General features: G+C 40.8%; 1 protein-coding gene across 1 annotated transcript in view; it reads right to left on the reverse strand.

Moving 5' to 3' along the window:
- DAAM2 (dishevelled associated activator of morphogenesis 2) overlaps positions 1-19208 on the reverse strand; it is a 204090-nt gene extending 184882 nt beyond the window's left edge. Inside the window, exons 1-2 of the mRNA XM_042022915.1 lie at positions 19102-19208; positions 532-668 (exon numbers count right to left, since the gene is read on the reverse strand). The gene's annotated coding sequence lies outside the window, so the exon portion shown is untranslated. The remainder of the gene's footprint in view (positions 1-531; positions 669-19101) is intronic.
- Positions 19209-26570: the final 7362 nt, after the last annotated feature.

Consider the following 26570-nt stretch of genomic DNA (forward strand, 5'->3'; position numbering starts at 1 on the left):
GGAAGGAAGGAAGGAAGGAAGGAAGGAAGGAAGGAAGGAAGGAAGGAGCATAAAATCAAGAATGTTACTAAACTATCATTGCCATTAAGTCTATTTACTAACTTACAAGAAATGCCTCCAGTTTAGACTATAATTATAATCAAAACCAAGTTAGTGTGTTGGCCCTCAGACAGAGTACTGAATGGTGTGACTAACATCTGTAGTACAGCCTAGATACAAATTCTGTTCCGCTGAAATGGTGATGGAGTAAAGACACAGATGGGATTGGAGGTTACAATTTTTATGCCATTAGGGTGTGTGCTGCTTTTAAACATACCTTGTTTGTCCATAACTGGGGCTTGTGAAGCCCTGTTTGCTGTAACTTTGCTCTAAAGTTGAAAAACCATCTTACCACCTTGCTGTATGCAGAAGATTCCTCTTGCCTGGTGAATGTAGGTAACACACATGTTCAAGAAAACAAAATGATAGCTTAAATTCTGTTTCCTGTTATTCTGTTCCTCTCCCATTCCCCACATGCAAATCCAAACTAACCTGGATGATCTGTGTAGTTTCTGACTCACTCTTCTCTCCCTCTCTGTAGATCTCTGTTCAGTTCAGGTCCTCACTGTGTAGGAAGAGGCTCTCTTCAGATGAATTAGTACAGCTACTTTGACTGTAGAGATGGTCTTCTGGAAAAACAATTGTGTTCTTTTTAGCTTACCTCTCAATATAAAAGGCATCTCCAATGTTTTTTCAAAAGGAATTACAGAAGAAATATGTACAAAGGTTCCTATATGGTCTCTTAATTTCAGTGCAGCGCTATTCTTTGCTGAAGCACTCAGCAGTGCTCGTAAGATACTCTACAATCAAATCCAATATGAATGTCTCACACGTACCACTATATCTTCAACACTGATTGCATCTGCACTGCAAACAAATTGTTGATTTGATACTCTATACATTAACTTTGAGTATAGGGATCATAAGTGATCATTGATAAAGAAAAAGAAACAATTTTTTTCTGCACAGAGTGTGATTAACATACAAAAGACGGTTTTCAACTGGTACAGAACTATTGGCTTTGTGCTCTTTCTGCCAGCTGCTCTAGACAGATGATTTCCAGGACTTAGGAGGAAATCTGTTATAAATTATTTGCTTTTATCATTCAGCTAATTTTCTTGTTGTTGGGTTTTTCCCATTATTTTTTATTAAAGCCAAATGAGTGTGCTCCAGGACATTCCACAAATGCTGCTGTACTGTCACTTTAGGAAATACCATTAAAGCGACCTTTTCCTTGTTTGCCTCCCATGGTATTTAACTAAACTGTTTTAAGAGAAACATCATTAGAATTGTCAATTTCTCCATGTGTGTCTTAAGGTTATTAATAGAAACTGTCTTTGGGGGATAACAGAAAAAGAGGGCTTTGTTTTTCCCTCATTACCCGCATTTTCCACTAAAGTAACAGTATCAACTTTAACACAGGTCTATCAACATCAGCGAAATTTAGGCCTCTCTCTCTCTCTCTCTTACCCCCACGCCCCTGTAAGAATTTGATACTAGTGAAAGACACCACATTAGAATCACAAGAGAGTGAAGTCCTCTACCCAACCTCAAACTGTATATAGCACAGGGAGCAATTCCACCGCTCCCCACCCCCCAAAAACCTTCCACCACAATTCCTGATTTTTGTCCTGGCATCCCTTATTTTAAGAGGGTGTGGGACAGTACATCCCAAACAGTACTTGGATCAAAATAGTAAGTGCCAGCTACGATCACAGTTCTCGAGCTGCTTTGACTCAACCACAAGAAAAAAACAGGTATCACAGAGCACAGAACAGTTAAAGCTGGAGGAGACCTCTGGCAATCATCTGTTCCAAACCTCATCTCCAAAGGGGGGTCAACTAGAGAAGGTTGCCTGGAGCCCCATCCAGTCAGGCTTTGAGTATCTCCACATATGGAGCCTCCACCACGTCTTTGAGTAACTTGTTTCAGTGTTTTGATCACACACACACTAAACATTTTTTCTTATGTTTAAATGGAATTTCCTGTGTTTCAGTTTGTGCCCATAAACTCTCATCCTTCCCACTGAGCACCACAGAGAAGTATCTGGCTCCATCTTCTTTACTCCCCACATCAACAAGTATTCATAAATATTGATAAGCAGTCCCAGTTCTCTCAGTCTCTCCTCATATTCAGATATACCAGCCCTTTAACCATCTTTGTGGCCTTTTGTTGCACTCCCTCCAATGTGTCCACCTCTTTCTTGCCCTGCAGAACCCCAGAACTGGAAACAACACTCCAGATGTGTCCCACCAATGTTGAGCAGAAAGGAAGGATCATTTGTTTTGACTTGCTGGTTTTTCATTTTTCTTGATACAGTCCAAGGCTGTTGTCTTTCCTTGCCACAGTGGTACAGCTCAGATTGATATTCAAATTGTTGCCTACCAGAACTCCAGGTTCTTTTGCACAAGGATGTTTTCCAACTGGTTTGCCCCAGCCTGTACTTATGCATGAGGCTTTTCCTCCTCAGGAAAAGGACTTTGTATTTTCCTTTGTTGAATTCTATGAGATTACTATTGAGGTGCCTCCAAACAGCAGTATGACCATCTGGTCTATCAATTTTCCTCCCAGTTTTATGTTGTCAGCAAACTTGCTGAAGGTACAGTCAGTCCCATCATCCAGGCCATTAATGAAGATGTTAAACAGTTTTGTATTCCAGAACTAAACCTGGGATAATCTATTTGTGTGGCCTGCAGCTGATCTGTTTGCTGCTGACCACAACCTTTCAAGCCCAGCAGCTCAGCTAGCTACTAAGCCATGTCACTAATCACTTATCTAGCCCACGGTTCATCAGTTTGTCAATGAGGACATTATGCAAAAGTGTCAAAAGCCTTACTAAAGTCAAGATAAACAGCATCTACTGTTCTCTCCCTATGTCATCACAGAAGGCTATTAGGATGGTCAGGAATGATTTCTCCTTATGGACTTGTGCTGAGTACTCCTGGTCACATTCTTGTCCTTCATGTGTGTGGAATTGGTTTCTAGGATGGTGTACTCCTTCACCTTTCTAGGGATTGAGATGAGGCTCTCCACCCTGTCCAAATAACCTTTCTTGTACCTCTTGAAGATAAAAATGACAACTGCTTTCTTCGTGTCCTCAAGGAATCTCCCCCAGTGGCTATAACCTTTCAAAGCTAATCAAGAGTCGCTTCACATGGACATTATGCTCCCTCAGCATTTGTGGGTGTATCCCATCAGGGACTTACTTGTTTATTTGTACAGTTTAGTTAAATATTCCCTAACCCAATTCTCATTAATCAAGGGTAAGTCTGCCTTACTCCAGACGTTGTGCCTGGTCTGACAGGCATGGGATTTGTCAAGGTGGGTACTTCCAGTGAAAATCACAGTGAAGAAGACTTGAGCATCTCATTCTTTTTTGTGTTCTTTGCCACCAGGTTCCCTAGACTAATCAACAGTGGGCCAATTTTTTCCCTCTTCTTTCTTTTGCAATCAATCTCTCTGTAGACACCCTTTTTGTTGTCCTGCATGTCCTTAGCAGACTCAAGGCCAGGTAGGTCTTGGTTTTCCTTTTCCCATCCCCACACATTCAGATAGTGTCTCTATATTCCTTCCAAGTCGCCTGACCATACTCCTACCTCTTGTAGACTTCCTTTTATGTGTAGTTAGGAGCTCTTTGGTTACCTAGACAGGCCTCCTGACACCTTTGTTTCATTTCATGGTCATCAGGATAAACTTGAGTTTAGAAGAGGTGATCCTTGAAAATCATTGGACTCTCATGGACGTCTCTTCTTGCCAGGGGCATGTCCTGTGGAATTCTTTCAAGGAGGTCCCTGATCAGGCCACAGTCTGCTCTCCTGAAGTCTAAGGCTGTGATCCTGTTCTTTGTACTGTTCCCTCCTCTCAGAATCCTAACTCTACCATCCCATGGTCACTGCAGCCAAAGCTACCCTTGACTTTCTCACCCTGAATCCATTCTTCCTTGTTTGTAAATGCCAGGTTCAGTAGAGTGACTTCTCTCTTCAGCTCAACCATTACCAGTGTTAGGAAGTTGTCATCACTCCAAAAACCTCCTGGATTTCTTGTGCTCTGTTGTATTGCTCTTCCAGAAGACATTGAGGTGGTCATGAGCCTCCTCCAGTTGCCTGAAGAAGGTCTCCTTTACTCATTCTTTTGATCTTTAACAGATATCCACCAAAGCATTGCTCTGGTTTATTTCCCACAAGCTCTCAATTGGCTCATGGTCCATCACCATGATGAGGTAGTGTCAAACAGATGCTATCATTGGAGAACCATTTCACAGCAACATAAGGCTCCTCCTCTGCTGCATTTTTTCCTTCCTATGTTTTTAGGAAACACTCAGAAATTCAAATATATCCTGTTCTGGGAGACCTCATGCCCATTCAAATCAATACCACAGCTCAGGGTCAATTTAAATCGGTTTCCCTGTATAGCACAGTTCTTTCCCAGTTTGCTGGTGTTGATATTTCTTTCCTAGTCTCCAGTCTTGCTGCTTGGGACTTCACCACACTAACACATGCTAGACTTGGACTTCTACCTTCTGAGAAAGAAGTTTCAACAAAACCTTTTTGTCTCATTAGTGTACAGAAACCCTCACACGGTCCTGATTACTCTAACACTCTCTACTAAAGATTATCTCCATTCATTCCCTTGTTACCACTTCATGATTCAATCTGTCCTTATATTCCCTAAAGAGCTGTCCTTAGTCATGCAATTCACATGGCATTACCTCTTCTCATCCCTAAAAGTGAGGTAGCTTATCCTACAACGTTTGCAATTGCACCAATTTTTCATTCTGATGAACAAACTGGATTTGAACAGGTGACGAAATTTTGTTCAGCCACATGTAATAACTCTAATCTTGTTTATCAAGCAGGCCTGCTTATTTTTATAGTATTACTTTTGGTATGAGCATTGTTTGATTCTGTATTCACATCTGCATCTATCAGTGCCACAGCATCTTACTATGCAATGACGTGATCCTTGTCTCTACCTTCCTAACACACTGTGTAAAAGAACTAGGATGTAGCATCTGACAAGAGGCAGCAATCATACTTCTGTGTAATGCTCATTCATCTCAAAGGAAGTTCCTGCCTCAGCTGACACTAAGGCAGTAAATGCGTGGAGTTCTAAGAAGTACAGCCTGGCAAGTTTTCTATGTGCAGCCCTAAGTGGTTTTCTTAAAAGAGCTGGCAGAGAAGGAGCAGGGAAAGAGAGGTTTAATGCCAAATTTCTTTATTTATTGCAAATATCAACCCTCTTGAGTAATAATTTGACATTCCTTAGCAAAGACACACTCTACTTTTGAAATATTTACCATTCCTTTATTTTTTATAACCTTAAGAAAATTCGTGAGGAATGTGAACTGTTTTGGTTTTTGTCTTCCTATGACGGCAGAGATTTATTTATAGCCAGGAACTGCAGGACAGGTCTCACGTGGCTGCTGAAAATTAAAACAGCATGTAGAGTTTTGTTTTGTTTTGTTTTGCTTTTTATGCCTTTGCCGCTACAATCTCTCCCTGGGTTCCCTAAACCCTTGTTATTGTAACTAGAGCTACATTTGCATTGCTACAATTGCAGGGTTATGTAAATTCCAAAGGCTTTAAAGGAAAGGGCCTGCAGATTCTACTCTGGGACATAGGGAAGTTGACACAAACTGTTATGCCCAACAACAAGGGAGAGACAAAGGCATTCATAAATTGTCAAGAGACAGGAAACCTAAGTCTCAGCCTCAGCATCAACCTGAAACTTTCTAAACCATTAGAATTTACTGGTTTCATTTAAATTGATTGCCCTCTCATTTTCAGTGTTGTGCTTTGCTAGGGCCAGGAAAATTTCCTTCGATCACTTCTGAAAATCTCCATGTTCTCTTTCACCTTTCACCACTGTGTACTGGTTTACCCAGAAGAGCCAACAACAGAAAGTTCTACAGGTACAAATATTTTCAGACCCAAGGAACTGCATTTTTACAACGATGATGAAAATGTGCATGTTGAAATACTTTACCTTAGTCACAATTATTTTTATACTAAAAAGGAAATCACAATGAAAGAGAAAACCCTTACTCATAAAAGTTGTCAAGATAACAGAGTCTGCACCTGATCCCTTGCAAGCAGTCCTTACTGCACTTAGGGTGGGAAGAAGTGTGATAGATGTTGCACATCTGCGCACTTCTGAGTAACCAAGTTGTAATGCTGACATTAGCTGTGCATTTCTGTGTGGGCATGGGCAAGCCAATTCATGTTTCTGACTCTGTACTCTCTAAAAGAGGGATAATCACGCCTGACTCAGACTCAGTGTTAGAAGGTTCTGCATAAGCTCATCTTAGTCCCCAGTGTTTAGACAACTCAGCTAAATGAGAAAAATGTTTAGCCCGCTTCTCCAGACTTTCTTCTATTAAAGTTCTAAATCATCATTAGATAAATCATGTTTAGACCTCAGACAAAAAAACAGATTACATTATTCTTGAAGTATGTGGAGGTTTTTCTCAGCACGGTGCACCCCAGTCACTGGAGTGTGCTAATGAGAGCTCATGGATTTTGTGAAGAGGTGCAGTCAGAATTCCCTAGCCAATTCAGCCAACACCATAAGGAAGAATGAGGCTGTGATACCACTCCAACATGCTGCTTTCTATAGCTGTTAAATTTTCTAGTAAACCTTAAACTTACTGCAGAGGATGTGGAGAGAAAAAAAAAATTGCAGGACTTGCTGCATTGTTCACTCACATCTTTGGTGCAAAGTCAGTCATGGTAAGTGAGATAGAAAATGAAGAAGCACTGGCTCACACTTTGCAGCCAGGTAGGTCAGTGCCAAGACAACACAGAAGGAGCATTCTAAGCAATTCCCAAGCTGTGATATTTTAAAAACAATCACTAAAGTTGAAAAGGTGCCTTCAATGGTGTACAGTAGTTCCTACTCACCTGGTAGTCACTGTCACTGCACAGGTGGCAATAGCTATTATCATTATAGAACTGTAGCTGTTTAAATCTTATCATGAAAGACTAGACCCCCTTCTTAAGATGCAGCTACACAAGATCCCTGCACAGCTCAGAAGTTTCTACCGGTTTGGCATATGTGTTTATTTACTTGGAGGCAGGAACCACCCTCTGATCCTGACCATCACTGTGACCTTGGGCAAGTGACTGAATGCCTCTGCACCCACAACTTCTTTTGAAGTCAACTGGTGATGTGTGTGCTCACCAGTTCTGAGGAGAAACCGAAGCCCTACAGGCCAAAGCTGAGATCTGCTACAGCCAAGGTGTTTTGAGTCACATCACAAATTACATAAATTTTTAACACAAAAACTGAAGCATCAATAGATAAGAAATATTTCTGTAAATGTGGTCATGTAATTGTACCAGTAGAACCCAACTCCAAGACACAGAGCAGTGGAGTCCAAGGGACCATCTGTGTTAACAATTTTTGGAAGAGGACAGTTTGTTCAGAATCTGTGTTGAGTCAGAAACAAGCAACCATAAGACAAAGAGAAACTAGAAATCAAAGACAGCTATATTAGGCTGTGTCCCATTCTTAGTGTACCTAATCATAAGTATCTGAGAACTATGTATATTACTGAACCAAATAAAGTACTGACCAAAATTGTTACTTTATTTCATAAGTTATGTTTTCTGATAGTCTAAACTGTTGTATTTTTTCCTCAGAGATTACTAGTTTAGTGCTCAAAAACACTGTAGAGCACAGACAAGAAACTCTGATATCCTGTAATATCAAATTCCCCAGATTTTGGTCTTAAACCTGATTCAAAATGGATACATGCCTCTAAGTGATCAGCACTGCTTCGTATAGCCTTCAGTATTTCATCAAAGTATTAAGCAAGATGGAGTTTGCTTAGCTTTCAGGACCTGTGAAGTCTGCAGCCTGTAATTATTGACCAAACTAGCATCATAGCTCTTACCTACAACTCATTAGTTTCCTTGAGTTGACAAAGCCCTTCCTTACCCTCCATACTTGCATATCCAATAGATACTACTTGACTCAGCACAATTAGCAAAGCAGGCAGGACAAGGAGCCACTTAGTCACCTCTGACACATTTTACAGCAGAGAACCTTCAGTAGCTGACCCTACACTCCTATGTCAAACAAGGCAAAAAAAGTCATAAAATACTAATAAACATAACCACATAGGCTTCTGACACACCAGAAAGACCATTTAAAGTAGGAGTCTAAAACAATCCTTGTACTGATACCAAATGACAGTAAGAAAATAAAAGGCCTGTGATGGCTTAGTGGTTCAGCATGGCAAGGTATAGTTAGGCCTATATTAGATGTTCAGTGCTGTGATATTCCTCTGCTTCATAAAGAAAGGAGGGCAAAAATAATGAACAATGATAAACACATGGGAAGAAGGTATATAGTAAAAAAAAAAAGTAAAAAAAAAGCAAACCAATCCTAACAACAAAAAACTTTCCATAAGCAGGACTAGAAGTAGAATTAGAAGAGTTCAGTTGGAAGGCACCTACAATGATCAGTCCAGCTGCCTGATTGCTTAAATGCTTTCTAATGGTGCCACACAGGTGAGCTGCAAAAGGCAGATTTGTGTTGTCCTCTCAACCTGCTGCAATCAGCTGCACCCAAAAATATCTGGAGGGAAAAAGACATCTGACACAGACATGGTAAAATGACCCAAACTAAGAAGTGGCAACTCTGAGGGTGTGGGAAAGTCTGCAAACAAATCACTGGGTGTGTCAGATACACAGACGCTGTTATAATGCAGTGATTAGTGTGTCTCAGTGAATATGTAAAAATGAGCTTGGTGTGTTCAGAGCCAGGCACAATGACCGCTGAACAGACTCCAGTTCTGGCTGCATTTGCCTAGGAGCAGTACAACATTTGCTGTGAACCTAAAGCTTTGTGGGATGCTCAGAGATAACCAAAGCCTGGAGCTACTAAACAAATCCAGCACAGCATCTTATTCTACATGAAGATTTTCTAGACTAAATATCACAGAACTGGGAAAACTGCTTCTGTAACACCCATGAGTGAATTTCTCTGTGAGCTTCACTGAGGCTACAGGGCCCATTATTTCCCACCCTGATAGCATCACAAGATGCAGTGTGTATGATCCACATCAAATGGCAAAATCCAGCCCTAGAAACAAGCCTCCAAAATGCTGGTGAGAAGCTTTAAAATTCCAAATGCAACAAATACAGGAACCTAGAGAGCTCATGGATTTAAGTTCACACAGTCTGTACAGAAAACCTAATAAATAAAATTTATACTTCTGTGCAGCCTTGGTTGTTCCATTGCAACAAACAAAGAGGTAGATAACACACTGAAAAGCACATATCCCAAGTTAATGACAGTGGTCAGCCAGCAGAAGCAAGCCCAAGATTAACAATGAAAGAATTCCTGATTGAAGTCAAAGAGTTTTTCCCATTTCTCTGGAGGCGTTGCCCCCCGGCTGGCACCAAACTGTCCAGCTCCTTCTAGCTTCTTTGTGAATTAGGTTTATTCCTGAAGGAGCTCAAGAATCCCAAGAGACCATAACTAAAGAGGGCTCAAAGAAAAAATGAAAGTTGCTTATCTCTCCCCTGCACTGTGTAACCAGTTAGCAGTGAGTACCCACAACTGAAGACAGTGTTCCTAGTGTTGTTTCAGCCTAGCTCAGAGACATGTTCTCTCAGCAGGCTATTTGGATCAAAGACTTAAGGCAACATCCCTCAAAGAAAAGACAAGGTAAAACACAGAGGGTACTTTTTCGCCATCTGCTTCCATTTTAATTTGCTGCACTCCCACATGTCACCAGAGTCTGTAGGATGGTCAGTTGGATTCTGGGTCATGTGCATTCATGGCAGTATAAGACTACAAGGTCATCACATCCTGTTTCCTACAATCACAGACAACTGTGTAATAGACACATAGTCAGTCCAGCAGTCTCCACAGCACATTTATTCCAGAACTATCACACATTAACATAAGCTTTTTCAAGTGACCAATGGGAAACAATTAGATAAGTTTTCCAGTCTGAAGTGAGGCAGCGATTTTCATTCTCAGCTTAAAGCAGCTGACAATGACAAAATAGGTATTTCATTGTACAGGAGTATAATATCATCTACCTGACCTCTGTTAGCTGAGTCAAGAGATCATAACATTTAGTCCACTCTGTGGATAAAAATACATAAAGCTAGAGATAATTTTTATTAATGTCAAAATTAGAAAAAACCACCCAAAATATTGATATGCGTGTAATCGGAATTGTATTGCAAAATTATATATTGCTGAATTATATTGAAAAAATCAAAGCCAGTATTTGAAAAACTGATTCTCAAGACTAATGAAGTGGCAATATAATACTGCTTTTTGATAAAAGTACAGTGACACCATATGAAAAGGTTAATACATTATGATAGTTCAACTGTGACTTGTATTTGCAGTATTTCCTTAGATAAGGCTCCCATTCCACAGTAGCTTAGCTACACTAACAGATGTGTAAATCAGAAAGAGTAAGGGCCCCTGGAGATGTCCCAATAGATGTGAACATACTAAACATCACCACTGAAAGTAAACAGGGGATGAGACAGTGAGGAGACACTTGCTAAATTTTGCCTCTGATTAAACAGAAAATTTGTCATGAAGGGCGCAGTAGGACATTTATAGCTCAACACATGTCCCACAGCAGGTACATGAAGCTATTCTAGATAAGCCCAGACACAGCTGGAAAACAATTCATGGGTCCCCCAAGATAAATTTCAGAAATTTTCAGTCAGAAAATGCATCTGTTTTTCTCCCTATAACTTAGTAATGGTGAGTGCCAAAGACTTTGTACCATTCACACAGACTGCCTGAATCCTGCTGATGATGAAAGGCTAAGGTCAAGCTTTGTACTTCTGGCATTGGCAACACATTTAAGGGCCTCTACAACAGAGCCAGAGAGATTCACTCATTGGGATGCCTGACCCATAGGGCAGTAAAACTATGAAACAAGCAATGAGGGCAAGTTCATATCTCAGTAGGGCACAGTTGGAAGACAGTTCATATTGGCAGGGCCCTAGCATGGTTATTACTCTGTCCCTGCATAACAGTGCAGGAGGATGCTGACAGATCAGAGCACAAGAGAGAACAAAACCAACAGTCTCTCTGTGCACTCAGCTGTTAGAAACAGTTTAATTGGTTCCCGCTGTATACACGGCTGCAAAAGTAGCAAAGGACTGAAGTCCCCCCATGTTTGGTCAAGATCTTGCTTTCTTTCATCTGTTGTGCAGATGCTGATGGGGGTCACCTGCCTAGAGGGGGTCAGGATTGTGCCAAATGGATTTAAGGAGGGTACTCACAGTCCAGGCATCCCAGCTTAGTGGTCAATGACTCAGTGAGAAAACCAAGATTGTCTGCACTGGTGGATGGATTCATTCCTAATACTTGTAAGGAAGAATGATATCCTGGCAAACCTTCTCTACAGATCTATGCTGTTTTATCTAACAATAAACCCATCCCACCTAGTAGGGAAATTCTCTTACAACCATTATCAGGAGTACCTAAATTCCATACTCTCAGTACAGGCAAAAACCTCAATAAAGTGTGGAGTGTAGAAAGAAATGGAGATTGTAACTAAAGGCTGTGGGAAGATATGAGGGAGGGAGTAAAAAAGGAGAGAAGTACCCACTCTGCAATAGGGTGATATTCTTGCATTCTGGGAGAAGTATGATTTGGTGAATATATGGCTTGTCTATGGGCAGGAGGCTAAATACAACATAATGACTAAGATGATGATATAATATTTTAGTTAATAGATATGGCTTTGATACACTACCACTTCAGAAGACATAAAAGTATCTGAAAAAAAATGGGTCTCTAACCTACCTGCAGAGAGAGTACTTATGTGATAGTACAGACTCTCATCAGTTTTCAGGCATCTGAGAAATCTGTGCCTCTGTTTCCCAAAATGCTAAATCCACTAATATTTGTAAAGTGCTTGGAAATTTTCCAGACGAAAGTGCTGAATGCAAAGAATAAATTACTAACTTTATCTGCTATATCTGTGTGACTTATCCTCACATGTTTATACAGTGTATGATTACAGACAAGAAAATATTCTCAGCATTTAACTTCTACTGGTCAAGTAGGAGCAGTCCATTGACATGACCCAGCTCTATCAGAAACAATCTAACTAATGATTATACAATACCCACAGCATTCAGGGTTTGATCTTAAACCAGTGGAAAGTACAGAACTTACTGTATTGTCGGCTGATGATTTATTGACTACATGTTTTCAGAGGGAAGGGAAAACACTTGGGGGAAAACAATGACTTTACATTAGAGGAAAATCATGTTACACCTCTAGAAGAGTCCAGGAAACTTCTACGCAAGGTTCAGCAGAGACAAAGATGCTTAAACAGTTCCACAGTTGTTTCATTCCTTGTTGAAAAGCTTGTTTGCTTTGACCTGACAAGGAAAGGAGCAGAATTGGCAGGCTGATGCAGAACAACATGGAATTCCCAAGTATTTCTGTCACAGCCTTCTGGAGATTTGAAGGAAAACAGATGGCAGTGCAGGACCAAGAGCGTGCAAAGAGATTAATGATTTTTAGAGACCAGCATGAAATACTTAAAAATAGCCTAATTTTTTATTTTTCAAGCACTGAGCTTTCCTGGAAAATGGAAGAACCCAAAATATTTGTTAGCTATGAAAATACCGGCAACAATCATGCTACTGATGAGTATGCCTGTTTGAAATGTTTTAAGAAATACTTAAATTCAAAAGAAAATACAAAACATCTCTAAAAAATGACTAGAGGAGGGCTAGCAAGTTAAATATTTTCTGCAAAAAATTGTCACTCTTTGTAATAATCCACTTTTCAACACGGGAACCAGCAGAGATGCTGATCCCTTTTTTCAATGTCAAGAAAACACAGATAGTATTAAAAATGAAGTATAGTTTCTTCACATGCATTCTTGACACTTAAAGGACTCCAAAATATGAATAAGTTTCTGGAGGTTTGTGATGTGCCCGGTCAGCTTCCTCAATCAACATCTTACAGATATGACTGCTTCTCCCCTGGAGAATGGCTGAAACATCAGAGGCTCTTCACATTGTTTTCTCTCTCAAAGACCACAGGAATATAAAATTGACTACACAGAGTCAAAAGTCCATCTAAACCAGTACCATATCTCCAAGTAAAGGTCAGCTGCAGATGGTTAGGGAAAGCATATAAAAATACCATGTATAGTCTGATCCTACCCCTGCTCAATCTTTTCAGTTGTTTAGGACTTGCAGATGGGAATATAGCCAGATTATCATGTTTAATAGCTACCAGTGGACCCATCCTCCAAGATCTTTCACCTCTTCCCACAGCTGTGTCTTAGGAGAATATTGCCATGTGCTATTAAACCTTGAAATGTATTCTTGCACGATTTCTTCACAATAAATCCAACCTGGATTGTGCTCCTTGGCAGAAATGTTCTTTCTCTTTTGTGTGTCTGTGTTTGTGTATTTATTTTATGAAACTGTCCTGGGAACACATCTTCGCATCAGATCTTATAATGTTAAATTGGACCTGATCATATTCTTCAAAGAGGAACAGGGGACTGTACAAGTTTCTATCTATTAAGATTTCACAGTTCATTAATTCAATTCTTTAAGCAGCTAAAAAAAATTGCCCCTCCAAACAGCAAACAAAATGCAAAGCCTCCCAAATCAGGCTTGTTCACTGCCTTGAATAATAAAAGCTATAAAACAGTAGAAATGAGTCCTTGTTTATGCCTCCTTAATAAAAGTAATATACCAAGGAGACAGAATAGACTTGTTGGGTCTCACAAATCAGCTTCGTCCCCATTTCAAAGAAGAGCTGGGCTGGCACATACATTGCCAGGATTTTAGTCATTTTGGGACACAGTGAAGAGAAAAATACTCTCCAACAAAAACAAATATGAACTTCGAAATTCATGAGCAGAAATACCAACTTCAGCCATTACTACTAGGAAGTCAGCAAGCACTTGTTATTCACGGAGGAAGCCTATTTCTTTCTTGCTGCCAAAGTTTTTCTCAGTTCCTCAAGGTTCCCTCTATTTCCATTTTCACACAGTCTAAACACATCCTTCTGATCTCCAGCTACCATTCCTTGAATTCCAGCAAGTCTTCTGATCTCATCCCTTTCTTATCTACTTCCTTCTTTCTGCCTTAAGTCCTTAATTTTTAACTCCAGAAAAGCCTTATCACTGGTATAAGCCTGCCATACTGTCAAAATAATTTTTCTACTAAATCAAAAAACCCTGAGTTTCTCCTGGTCAGTTTTGTTACTCCATGCTACAGAATCACAGAATCAGAGAATAGCCCGAGTTGGATGGGACCCACAAGGATCACCGAGTCCAACTCCTGGCCCTGCAGAGCACTATCCCAAGAGCCACACCATGTGCCTGAGAGCATTGTCCAAATACTTCTTGAACTCTGTCAGGCTTGGTGCTGTGACCACTTCCCTGGAAAGCCTGTTCCAGTGCCCAAACACCCTCTGGGTGAAGAGCCTTTCTTTAATGTCCAGCCTAACCCTCCCCTGACACAACTTCAGGCCATTCCCTCAGGTCCTGTCACTGGTCACCACAGATTTTTGTCCTGTGTTTAGTAAATTCCTACTATTAGAAGACATTACCTGACTCCATAGAGATCACCAGAGAAGCCAAAATCTCAAGTGTTGAAATACCAAGTTGTTGCAGCAGAGATTTCTGCAACATGTATAGACAGCAAGGCCCGTGGAAAGAAATAGGGACCGATCCTTGGTAGATGTTTCAGAGATCTTTATTCTCCAGCCACATGGCTGGGGGACTGCTGAAGAACTCTGGCAATCATGGGACCAGCAGGGTCCTTCCTGGGCAGGGGAACACAAAATAACCAATGGGGAATGGGATTGACCGGGGAGTAGGAAAACCCCATAGGTCATGCCTCCACTCCAGGGTCCCCTCCCCCCAGACCCCATGGCAGGGGGGAGGAACCCCAACACCAAGTAGAGAACTGAAAATATAAATCTAACAGGGAGCATGAACATTGAGCAACATACAAACCAGACACAAAGCCTCAGGGAGGGAAGGACTTGTTTGACCGTCACCAGGTGCCAGTTTAACACACATCAATAAAATACCTTGAGGCTACACTACCAATAGCACTGCTCAGGGTGTGATGTGTTCATGTGCATGTGCCTATGTGGTTCTCAGCAAATCACAGCTGGGTACATCCTGTCAAGAAAAATAGACCATGAGTACAGGACTGACATACCAAAGCTCATGGGATCTTCCGGCAACACGGGACATATCCGTCTGTGACTTCCACTGCTGTAAACCAGCAGTAGTTTCATGGACCCTCAGAGAGTTCCTCTGCTGTAATAAGTATGTGAGCAGAATCAAATGCACTCTGTAGATTTGCCCAAGTCCCTCAGCCAGCATTTCAAAAACAGCTTATAATTTTGGCTGCCTCAATTTTTGAGTGTCTTGGTGTCTTAAAGGACACTAAAAATAAAGAGCCAAAATTACAGGTTACTTTGCACAACTTGGGCCTCAGTTTCTCTGTACCAAGTTCTGATGTTACTTGGAGTTCGTTAGAATTGAAGCATGGGATAAGTTTCTTGAATAATACAGAGCTACAGAAAGCTTTCTTGAGATGAGAGCTGACTTGCAGTCTCTGTGTCTCAGGTCACTTAGGTCAGAAGATAACAATCCTGATAATGACACAGACTTGTGCCAAACAGAAGTAACTTAATTGTTCAGTGGAATTGCAGAAATATGAGAAATTATTCAGACCTACTGCATATTAGTATATACACTGAAAACTACCAGTTTTCTGCACATGCCTGAGTTCAAAGGAATGGGATGTTAGGGATCACAACCGGCAAATGAACAAACCACGTGAGACACCACTGTCAATAATCAACAAACCAATAAGCATGGGAAAATACACATAAACTCTTTTATCCAATGAAAATAAGAACAGTCAGCTTTCTTTTAATTTAGGAACATGCTGTGCTTGCCTGAGGGTTGCAAGGGCAGGGAAGGGAGAGAGGGTCAGCTCTCCATAGGACTGACCCAAGTTTGAAAATTCACAGCAATTAAAGTGCTGAAAGCCAAGCCTCCCACACATCCTTCCCCTAAGTGTCAGGAAATAGTGTCCCCTGATTGCTCAATCTCTAAGTCAGATGGCTGGCCTGGAGGGACTAGATGGGTTTCTTGGACACCATTGGACCTTGGGGGAATTTCTTGTCAACTAAGGCAGATGGAGCAAACCCAAACAATTTTGGAGATGCCTTCAAGATGCAATTCAACCCTTGATGAGCCTCCCTGTCAATGAAGTACAGTACGTTCACCCCATGTCTGGGCTTGGTAAGAAAAACTTTTGTGACTGATTTTTGAGATGAACAGAACTACACATAAGAAGCACAACTAAAAAAACAGCAGTGATAGCAGCAGACAAGTGATATGGTGTGGTAAAGCCACTAGGATATCCAGGGAATTTGCTTACTCAGCTCTGTGAAACCATGAGACCTCACTTTGTAACACATAATATAGACTTTTAAAACCTCAGGGTCGCACTGACTGCCATAAACTCCAAGAGGCAATAGCCTTCTGTTCCACAAAACAAAACTGAGAAGATGTCTGTCTTGTCCATATTGTGTTTTTTTATCTTACTTCCAGGTTAAATCCACAGATGAACTAGCATTTTCTTGGCTGGTATAACCTCATTCAAATTCAAGGATGCTAAAACCTATGCATTCTTGTTAGAACTAAATTTATGTCCTGCCAGATCAGTATCTCCCTATCCATTTTTCCTCCCAGCCTTCCACTCAGTGTGCAACTTTCCCGTTGAACCCCAACTAACAGCCCATAGGGAATTTCCAGACTTGCAAACCCCTGCAGGTAATGTTGCTCACACCATTGGATGCTGAGCTGAAGGAAAGAGAGAGGAATAATGAGACAGATGAATAGTAGTCAGATTAAAACACCCCAAATATGGAATTATCTCCTCCTTAGTTTCTCTTCTCACCCTCTCAGCTTTCAGCAGTTCTGAATATATTAGTCCTGTATTGCCTAAAGTACTTCAGAGAGACTAACTGTTGCAGTAGGTAAAAAGTGTTTGCGGCTCCCAGACGCTTGTCTTGGCTGTGACAGCTCTCAAGTTTTTATTGGGGCATAAAGGTTTCTAACAAGTTGCTACATTCTTTAAGAATTTTTTTTTCTTTTATATCGCCAGCCAATGTGATTAGGCAGTTGTTAAGAAAAAAAGCAGCTTCTTGGAAAAGGAGCCACTAGGCTACTGGAAAAAAAATCTAGTAAGAAATCAATGGGGCAGAGGAAAAAAATCTGATATGTCACAGCAAAGTAGCTCAGATCCCAATATGATTCCTTCCAAGTCTGGAGAGTTCACTTCCAAAGTATATCCCTGCAGGATCTGCTTCTGAGAACTCATGCTCCCTTACAAATGCATCAGTACAGTTGCCTATTCTCCAGCTCATGATTTGCATGGCATGGCATAGCATGGCATCCCTTGGAGTGGGGATTAGACCTTGACCATCTGCCCAGTAAAGGCTATCCCCATTACATTAGCCAGCACAGTGGTTACATCAACCTGCAGTGGTTTTCAGCACAGCTAACTACACTTGCTCAATTTCATAATGCAGTGGAGATCCCAGTAGAACTCCCTCCTCCCAGTCCTCAATTTTCCTCCTTTATTTCCTTCTCCCTGCCCCAATAACCCACTCTGTCACCCTCAATAGGAAGAGTGTTTGCAGACCTTTTCCATTACCAGAACAGCCTGATGCAGGGAATGCTGACTTGCACAGACAGCCTTTCTTGTGACTGCTTGTTGGCTGAAGCCAATTGCTAACAGCATGGGGCATCATGTTGTGCAATTCACATGGCTTCTGCTCCTCAGCCCAGCTTTGTGTTTATGCTCAAGGGCATCGTCTCTCCTTCCAGCAACTGCACAGGCCAACAACGCTCCTGCTGGCCAAGAGCTTTCTACAGTTACAAGTGCTTGCAAAGTGTGTCATCTTCACACAGGAGGCCTCAAACTGTTCTGGGGAAGCAAGCTGCTTCTGTCTCATCAGATGGGTCTCATCAGAGAAGATGCCAATGAAGAGGACAGCTGCCTACACAGCTGTCACCAGAACTGCTGCCTTCTCCACTTGGGGAATGAATAGATATTCAGGTGTGAGGTTGGGGAGGTAAGGTTAATTAAATGCAGCATTGGATTTTAATTGCAAATAGATACAGCTTTGTGCCCCACTGAAAACATCACCTTCTTATGGAGTAGGCTTGGGAATTTCTGGACTGCTGAGGTATAAAAAAAATTACTAAGAATCACTAGTTTTAGCTGGGACTTAGACCAGCTGTCTGTACCAGTATCTGTGCAAGTTTTTCACAGGGAGATTCTCCTTGTAGTAGCTGACTTGTTCATGTATGACCCTGTTACATCTAGGTTTTGGATGTGAGACACCTCTTCTCTGCAGAAGCAGAGGGTTCTTTGAAGAGCCCTTAGTATCAAGCAAGGACAGGCTCAAGGTGCTAAATTTGGCAGATTTAGCCAAGTGACTCCCCTTACTTGTATTAGTATTTTTACTAATAGACCGGCAGAGACCGGCAGAGCGGGACAGGACCATTTTCAAGGGCTATGAATTGCCTGTCATCCTCATAAGGAAAGAGGAACTGGTTGCTGCACAATATGACATGGGATTAAAGACTTAAAAAAGAAATCCTACATTGTGGAGTTGCCTAAGGAAGTTGATTTTTGCCTAAGGCTTATTTGGGATTTTCCTTTCCTGCTACCAGAACATGAACTAGCTGAATTTCAGTTAATTTTGTAGTCTTCCAAAGATATGACCTTCCTCTCCTTGCTCTCCTCAGACCTCCCTCATCCCCTGTCACCCCCCACATACAGAAGAGTGCAAAAGCCTGCACTGTCGGCCCCTCTGCATACCTTTGGGAGAAGCAATCAAGCTAAACCTGAATCGTGTGTGCTGCCAAGCTGGCTTCAGGATATTTCAGAGCAGGAAAGAAAAAAAAAGAAGAAAGACAATCAGTACTTGCAGGGATTTGTTCTTGAAAACAAGCAAAAACATGAGAAGCTTTGCTGCAGCAGCTGCACTTACATTGTAGTAGCCGTGTCTCTGCGTGGATCCTCCCTGTTCTGCAGTCCCATAATCCACACAGAGGAATGCCTGTGCTGCTCCTCTCACTGGCACTGCTGTTAGAGTGAGACTGGAACTGCTGCTGTTTTCACTTTCAGACCAGCCTCTCCTCCAAATCCTCTGACGTCAGACAGCCTGCAAGAGATATTTATGGAATGAAAAATCTAAAAGTTTCTCTAGGTAGATTTCAAACTGCAGTTTGGGGGGATTTGTAATTTTTACACTCTTGGATAGAAAACCCCTCCAAGGGGGTCAAGGAGGAAACAGTGGGGAACTACAGATGTGGTTGTATAAGTCCCCGGCAAAAGACAACTCCTGTATTTTTCCATCCATGGTATATTATATCCACACCCAGGATGTAACTATCTGTCATGTAAGTCCCCATTTGGAAAGTGGTTTTCCAGTCTCTCAGCTGTGCTTAAACAGGGTTTGAATCAAGTGTGACATAGAGGTCTCTCACAGACACACTCGAAGCCCACAGCTTTCTGCTGTGTCCAGGCTTTGACTGGATTTAACTAAAACAGGACTGAAATGGGCCTTCCAAGCATCTTATCCACACTGTCTTTCAGTTTGGCACTAACCCCTTCCAGCTGGATTGTTTTCTCAAGCATGGGGGCCATTTTGGCCATCTTCCCCCCAAACTTCAATATACCCTCTTCAGAAGTGTGTCATCTCAGATAAATACCAGCTAAAAAAATTAATTTAGTCTTTGATCTCTATTATGCTCTGCCTATTTGCATTTTTCTATTTTTCCTTTGCTACTATACAGTATGATACTTTTCACCTGCTGCGAAAGCCACTTAGGGGTTATGTGGAAGAGAAGAGATGCTAGAGCAAAAACTGAAACAGTATTAGCATTAACATTAGTCAGTACTTGAAGAGTGAAATGCTCTCGTGGTGCAATCCTGCTGAGGCAGGTGATGATAAATTTGGACTGTTAAGACCTCTTTAATTTGTATTTAGAAGCTGAGCTTGGCTGTAAGCCCATAAGTATCAGTAGTCCCATCTAAGAGATGAAACAGGTCTGAAGGTGAAGTGATATATGGTGAAAGTCCTTGAGTGAGCTTTGCTTGATTACAGACAGAGCTTTTCAAGAAGTTCAAAACTTATTCAACATTTTCTGCAGGAGTGTACAAATGTGCTGCTATTATAAGCAACTGGGGGGTTTTTTTATACCCCATCATTTCCATTTGTAAGCAGTTATAAGAAGTATATGTCTTGGTACCACTTTTGGAGATGCAATTGTTATTTCAAAATGTGCCAAGGTTCTTTTCTGTGCAACTTACTAGCAGAGCAAATTTACCATTTGGGGCTGTGTGAATTAGTTTTTTTTCATACGTATATGTATACGTATACGTATGTGTATATACATATATATGTACTTTCTCTTTTCTGCTCTACCGTTATCACCTTTGGGCATGAGCCAGGACTCCTTGAAATCAATAAAAATCATCTGATCAACTTCAAAAGGCTTAAAATCAAATTTTCTCTGATAACTTTCTAATGGCAGCTATCCCCATGCGCTGTAATACCATCACTATGACCAAAAGCTTTGAGATACATTCAAGAATAAAATGATATCTCTTTGAAGAGATTTCCACTTTTATACTTACAAGATGGGTCTAAGAATCTGTCAGATGGAGGAACAAGAAAATTATCCCAGTTCCAAAGCAGTATTCAGTCAAGCAAAGGAAGTAAAATGTTTTTACACATAAAGAAAACTAAAAAAATGAACCCAGTTTTGACAGTGCAATCCAAGCATCAAACAAGTGGTGTTGTTGTCCCCTTTGGCTACGAGATTTGCTTGTGAGACTTGTCTACTTGGCATCAACAAGGATCACTCAGGGCATGAGTCCCTCCCTTGCTATGCTCCATGCTAATCTTATTAAAGATCAACCCTGGAGTTACGTTGCTACCTGTTGGCAGTTTGTCCCATAGACATCCAGAGGGAACTCTGAAGGGCAGAGGGATTCAGGGCTTTTCTGTAGGATACCAGAGCTATTCCCTGTGGGGAGTTCCACATCCCACCAGATTTCATTTACTCATCCTCTCTAAAGCACAGTAGGGGCTCCTGGTATTTGCTAAAGATGAGATAGCTATCCATGACTCCTATTTCCTCTGTTTAGTTTATAAGATTATATTACATCTTCTCCCTGGAGAGTGGAATAGGAGGAACATGGAAATCCTGACCATCACACAGAAGTAAAGCATGAATATCCACAGCCTGTCTAACAGTGAGAGCCAAGAACAAATGGTATTTATTTCTTTCGAAAGATTTTGCAGCAAGATTGAAATGCCAAGAGACTGAAATGCTCTGTTTACCCAAACATGACATGGACAGTGACAGCTAACCTGTGTCCAGTAGCACATTCCATTTCTGTCCTGAAGGGATAGGCTCCTTCCCATGTAGCTGTTAATGTAGAAATATTCGTCCCATCAGAAATGCTGTAACATTCCAGGTACCATGGACTAGGACAGTATCTCTATGAACCTGTTGCATTTCTATACAAAAATGAAAGGTAGAATAGCCAGTTGTATGGTTGCATATTCATAACCTCTGCACTGAATCCCACAGGAGTCAATCCCACAGGATGCCACAGAAGTCCGTTCTGGAACACAACACCATGATATGAAGAGTACAAAGAAATCAGTCTGTGAGCAGTCTGTGCTCCCGTTTCCTATACTTGAGGACTCTATCCATTAGACTGGGAATGTGCATGCAAGAGCAAAAATCGTTTCATTTTAAACAGAATTTATTTAAAACAGTAGTTCTCCCAAAAGACACTAGAGACAGGCACTTTTGGAGGGTGAGGAGAATCAACTTTGGGCACTAGACCAACACAAGCATAGGCACTACTCAAGCCCTAAACTAGAGAAAACACAGAGAACCAAGTGAGACCCTCTGCATCACCTGCACATGACTGACAAAACATGACAGCAGGTGCTCCTCAGATCCAAACCAGTCTAATATATGTTCACATGAGCAACTACACAAGCCAGTTATCACTCCCTTAGTGCTACATAAAAAAACAACAAACCAAAGGAAATGAAACCCTATTAAAATACTATTCTTGCTGCCATAGTGGAACAGGCCATTCAGCTCACTGGTCTGGTACACTGCCTCAAGCAGTGGTTAGATACCTGATGATTCAGAGCACGAAGAATGGAAAACACACTACATCCAGCCAGTTGTGGGCTGGAATATTACATAAGGATGAGGACTTAAAGAGAGAAAATAAATTCTTTCTTGAGCCCCATAGTTGATCAGTTTACACCCTTAAGCATGAGGTTATTTCAGATGCTGGGGTTTTTTCCCTTGCACTGGTATTGCTATTTATGTTATTTCTGCATATATTTCAGTTTGGGAACCTGCCAGGTTTTTTTCCAATCCCCTGAAGTCAGGAAATGCAAAGTTATGGCATATGTTCAAAGAATAGCATACACCAAAGCATACAGAGAGCTCTATCTTTGTCCTCAGAAGCACACAGCCTTGGCCCTAGTTTTTAAATCCACCCAGTGATTTTCCTTTCATTTTGAGTGATGGAATTCTATTCACTATGTATACTCTTGGCACACTGATTTAATTCTCCATTGCACTGGCCAGAGGGAAACCACCTACAGGTCTCGTAGATGTCTTCATTTCCAAGGCCTGAAGCAGCACCATGGCTTACCAAAGGTAAACAGTGTAAGTGATTGGAAAGAAAGCTGGTGATGTGTTGCAGATAAACACGTGCCAGCAAGAAGGATTGTTCTAAAAAACTGCTACAGCTACATCTGAACTGTGTAAGAGATCATACTCTAATCAGGAAAGGGGGAAGAAAGCACTTCCTGGAGCTGTACAGTGTGTACTTGAGATGTCCCTTTAGCCACACGGGATCATGCAGAGCATGGGAAGTGTCTGAGTATCATAATCAATCTATAGCACTGAACTGACAGCATTTTAGACTCAGTTTCCTGCAGTATCAGAGTCAACACAAAGTAAGAATCAGTGGAGAATAAGGCTCACAACAGAAGGAACACTTCAAATTAAAAGTAATGCAGTGTTGAGTAAGACTTACAAAGCCATCATCTCTGCAATACATTATGACTGAACTCAGAGCCTGAGGCACAGACTGGACTTCTCAAACTAAATCAGCAACTTAGATGGACAGTATTCATACATGAGAGTAGACAGAAGACAGCTGAGAACACCCTGCCTCCACCAGCAGCAGAAGAGGAGGCAGGAAAGAGTGAGCTTTATCCCACACAGGGAGTTGTGGTTAGGCTCTGACTCCTTTGCAGCAGTCAATTAGACCAAAGAGAACTGAGTAGGCAAGACTATTTGGACGGTTGGTAACTAAAATTGTTCTGCAGACATATAATATCATAATTAAACAACATTTTGTAATATATCACAGCCCAACTAGCTATTCCCAGCACTATCTTAGATCCATTTTGTTTTCCACCAAACACTGTATAGTGAATTCAGGTTAACCAGGGTCCTTTGAGAGCTTTGTGGGACAACAGTTTCTTGGCTTCTTTTACTCACACACTGTAGTGACAACTGTTAAAGTGGAGATGCTTCAAACAAGCCAGAGAAAAACATATGCACACAGTAGACAATGATGCAGACAGAAATGCCAGCAATGATACACCATATTAACAGCAATCATCATGTGTTACAGGGGAGCCTAGGTAGGAAGGAGAGCTCAGTTCTGGGGAATGTATCAAATTTAAGTGTTCTTAATGGTATAATTTTTTTCTTTTCTTTCCTAGACATTCTCTTTTTCTTGCAAAAGATTTATTTTTAAAAGAATCCAGGAAGCCAAGATAGCCTATTAGACTGGCAATTATCCTGAGTCACTTCCTACAATGGTTTAAAACAACTCAGAAAATCCCTTTTGTATGCATAAATGCAAAAGTACACCAGTGACCCACAGAGCTGAACCAGTAAACCTGAAAAGAGTAATAATCTACAGCTAGATACATCATATTTTTAATAACATTGAAAGATTGTCAAGGTTGGAAAACCAAATGCTGAAAAATTACAGATAGCAAACACATTATGATATGGATACGTTTAGCCACTACCCATGTGTAACAGCTGTGGCAGAACGTGAGATGGGATCCAGCTGCCTGCACTTCAGTTCAAGACATTTAGCTCAAGACAACTCTCTCCTTGCAGCTCCTGCCGCAGTTGATGTGAGCCTGGTGCAAGCTCAGTGATGAAGCAAGTACCTAAAAATGCAAACACACAGTCAGAGCTGCAATTGTGGTGCTTGTACACTTTTAGGTGTTTTGGTTAACCAATGCTTATGCTCTTTCCTGTTGTTCTTTCTGTATTATTTGCTAATTAAAGAAAATAACTCCCAACAGTTCCAAAACTTTTGCCCACGTAATCCTACTGAATTTTTGAGATATCAACATAATCCCTAAAGTCTGCTGAATACAGTTTGACTTCACTGCTGTCATGATACCATATTGCTCTCCTCTTGTGCAGCTGCCATTTCAAGAAGTAATGCAGTATAGCCATGACATATTCGTGTGTCCTCTCAGGCAGGAAAACATAAGAAATTTCTTGAGCTTTGCTTCTGAAACATGGTACAGTATTATGGACATAGGCCAATAGTCTTGGCACAAGTATTCTTGGAATTTATACAAACTGTAGAGACTGCTATGCTTCAGCCCCAAGTTTTATTACCACACCAGCCAAAAGTGACCTTGTGTGCTACCCCACCCGCAGGAGAAGAAATTAAGACATCCTCTCTATAGGATAAGATCACAAGATGTTGACTGATAATGCCAAGATACATTTCCTAATATTTTATAATATAAGAAATGAAACAAGTAAACAGAAAAAACAAAACCACAACATATAGGTATTTCCTTTGTACCTATTAGATACCACAACTAAGAAGTCATTCTCATGTGACACCTACATTTATTGTGAACACTGTTTCTACCTGCACAGTAGTCTATAGAAATGAGTCAATATACAGGATTAAACGGAAGGCCACTGAACTCCAGATTATATTTTTTTCTTCCCAGACAGAATAAAACCTAGTCTTATAAATGAATGAAAGTTTGAAGACAGAATACTCATTTGAAGAAACAGGTTTTAGGCTGGTCTTGGGGAGGCAGTGAAATATGACAGAAGTATAATCAGTCTTCTAGTAAAGACAGGCAAGAGTAACTCCTTTACAAACTTACACTAAGAGCCTACTGACTTCTCCAGGGTCTTAGTCACTGCTGACTTACACATGGTTCAAGATATTCAATATCCCACAGCACTAGGATTTTGTGCCTGAAGTCAGGCAGTGATGCTGGGTGTGCGTGTGTATGTGTTACATTAGGTAATGGGATGGCTATTGTGCTTACCTCAAAAAAACCCAACCAAACAAAAACACTTCATGAAAACCCAGTGAGCTGGAAATGAGCTGGAAATTTTGAAAAATAAATCAGAATAACTATTTTCATATGTCTAAACCCACTGTCTCCTGAATCCCAGAGTGTGTTCCTTAGGATCCCAAAGCATCTTGAAATAAACAAAGCTGGGATGCTCAGCATATTCTAAGATCACAGTACAATATATTGTCAAATGTGCCCTAAATTAGTCCATTCTTTTCCAAGCATTTATAGAAGAAGACTGGTGAATTTATCAGTGATGAACCAATGAAGATAAAATGTGTTAACCAGTTTCACAAGGTTACTGTACTTTTGATTTATCATTTCCTTCAATCATTTCAAATATAGACAGAAAGGTGACAGGCTTAAACAAATATTTTTATAACCTTTTGTTCATTTCACAGAATTCATGTAATAGAAGTTGTTACTATGAGATTCCTTTCCCAGTTAGGTACAGGAATTATGTAAAACCTAAAAGTTTTGTTCCTTCTCCTTCCCCCTTCCTGCCAGCACCACCACCCCACCACCCCCCCCCAAATTTGGCAGATCCAGGAAGGTATAACAATTTAATTGCCCTTGATCAAGTTTGTCAAGACATGAAAACATAATTTTCTTATAAGAGAAATTCTCCAAGCTTCTGAATACTCAATGATCTCTAGCTGAAACATAAAATCATACAATATCATGTTATATATAAGAATTCTAATATTATGAAATTATAATAATAGTATATGTTTGGAGGAAGAGACACTTTCCAAAGACTTAAACATATTAGATAAAAATTATACTGGCTTAAATAATGTGAAAAATAAATTGAGGGCTGGAAGATATGGAAGGGCCTGTGAACCTGCAGGAAGAGATTGGGTTGTGTGGGGACTGTTGAACAGTGAATCACAACTACAAGGTTACCAACAAAGGACTGGCATCGATGCCTGGTTTACTTGAAAAAACTACATGAAGACACTTCTACTTCCTCCCCATCTCTGAAACATGACGAAAACAGCTCTATATTACAACCAGGCATAGTAGCCCTCTGAAGTCATTCC

The sequence above is a fragment of the Corvus kubaryi genome, unplaced genomic scaffold (genome assembly GCF_017639235.1).
Source record: "Corvus kubaryi isolate FWS band 111438036 unplaced genomic scaffold, C.kubaryi_AGA036_p1.0 37232, whole genome shotgun sequence".
NCBI lineage: Eukaryota > Metazoa > Chordata > Aves > Passeriformes > Corvidae > Corvus > Corvus kubaryi.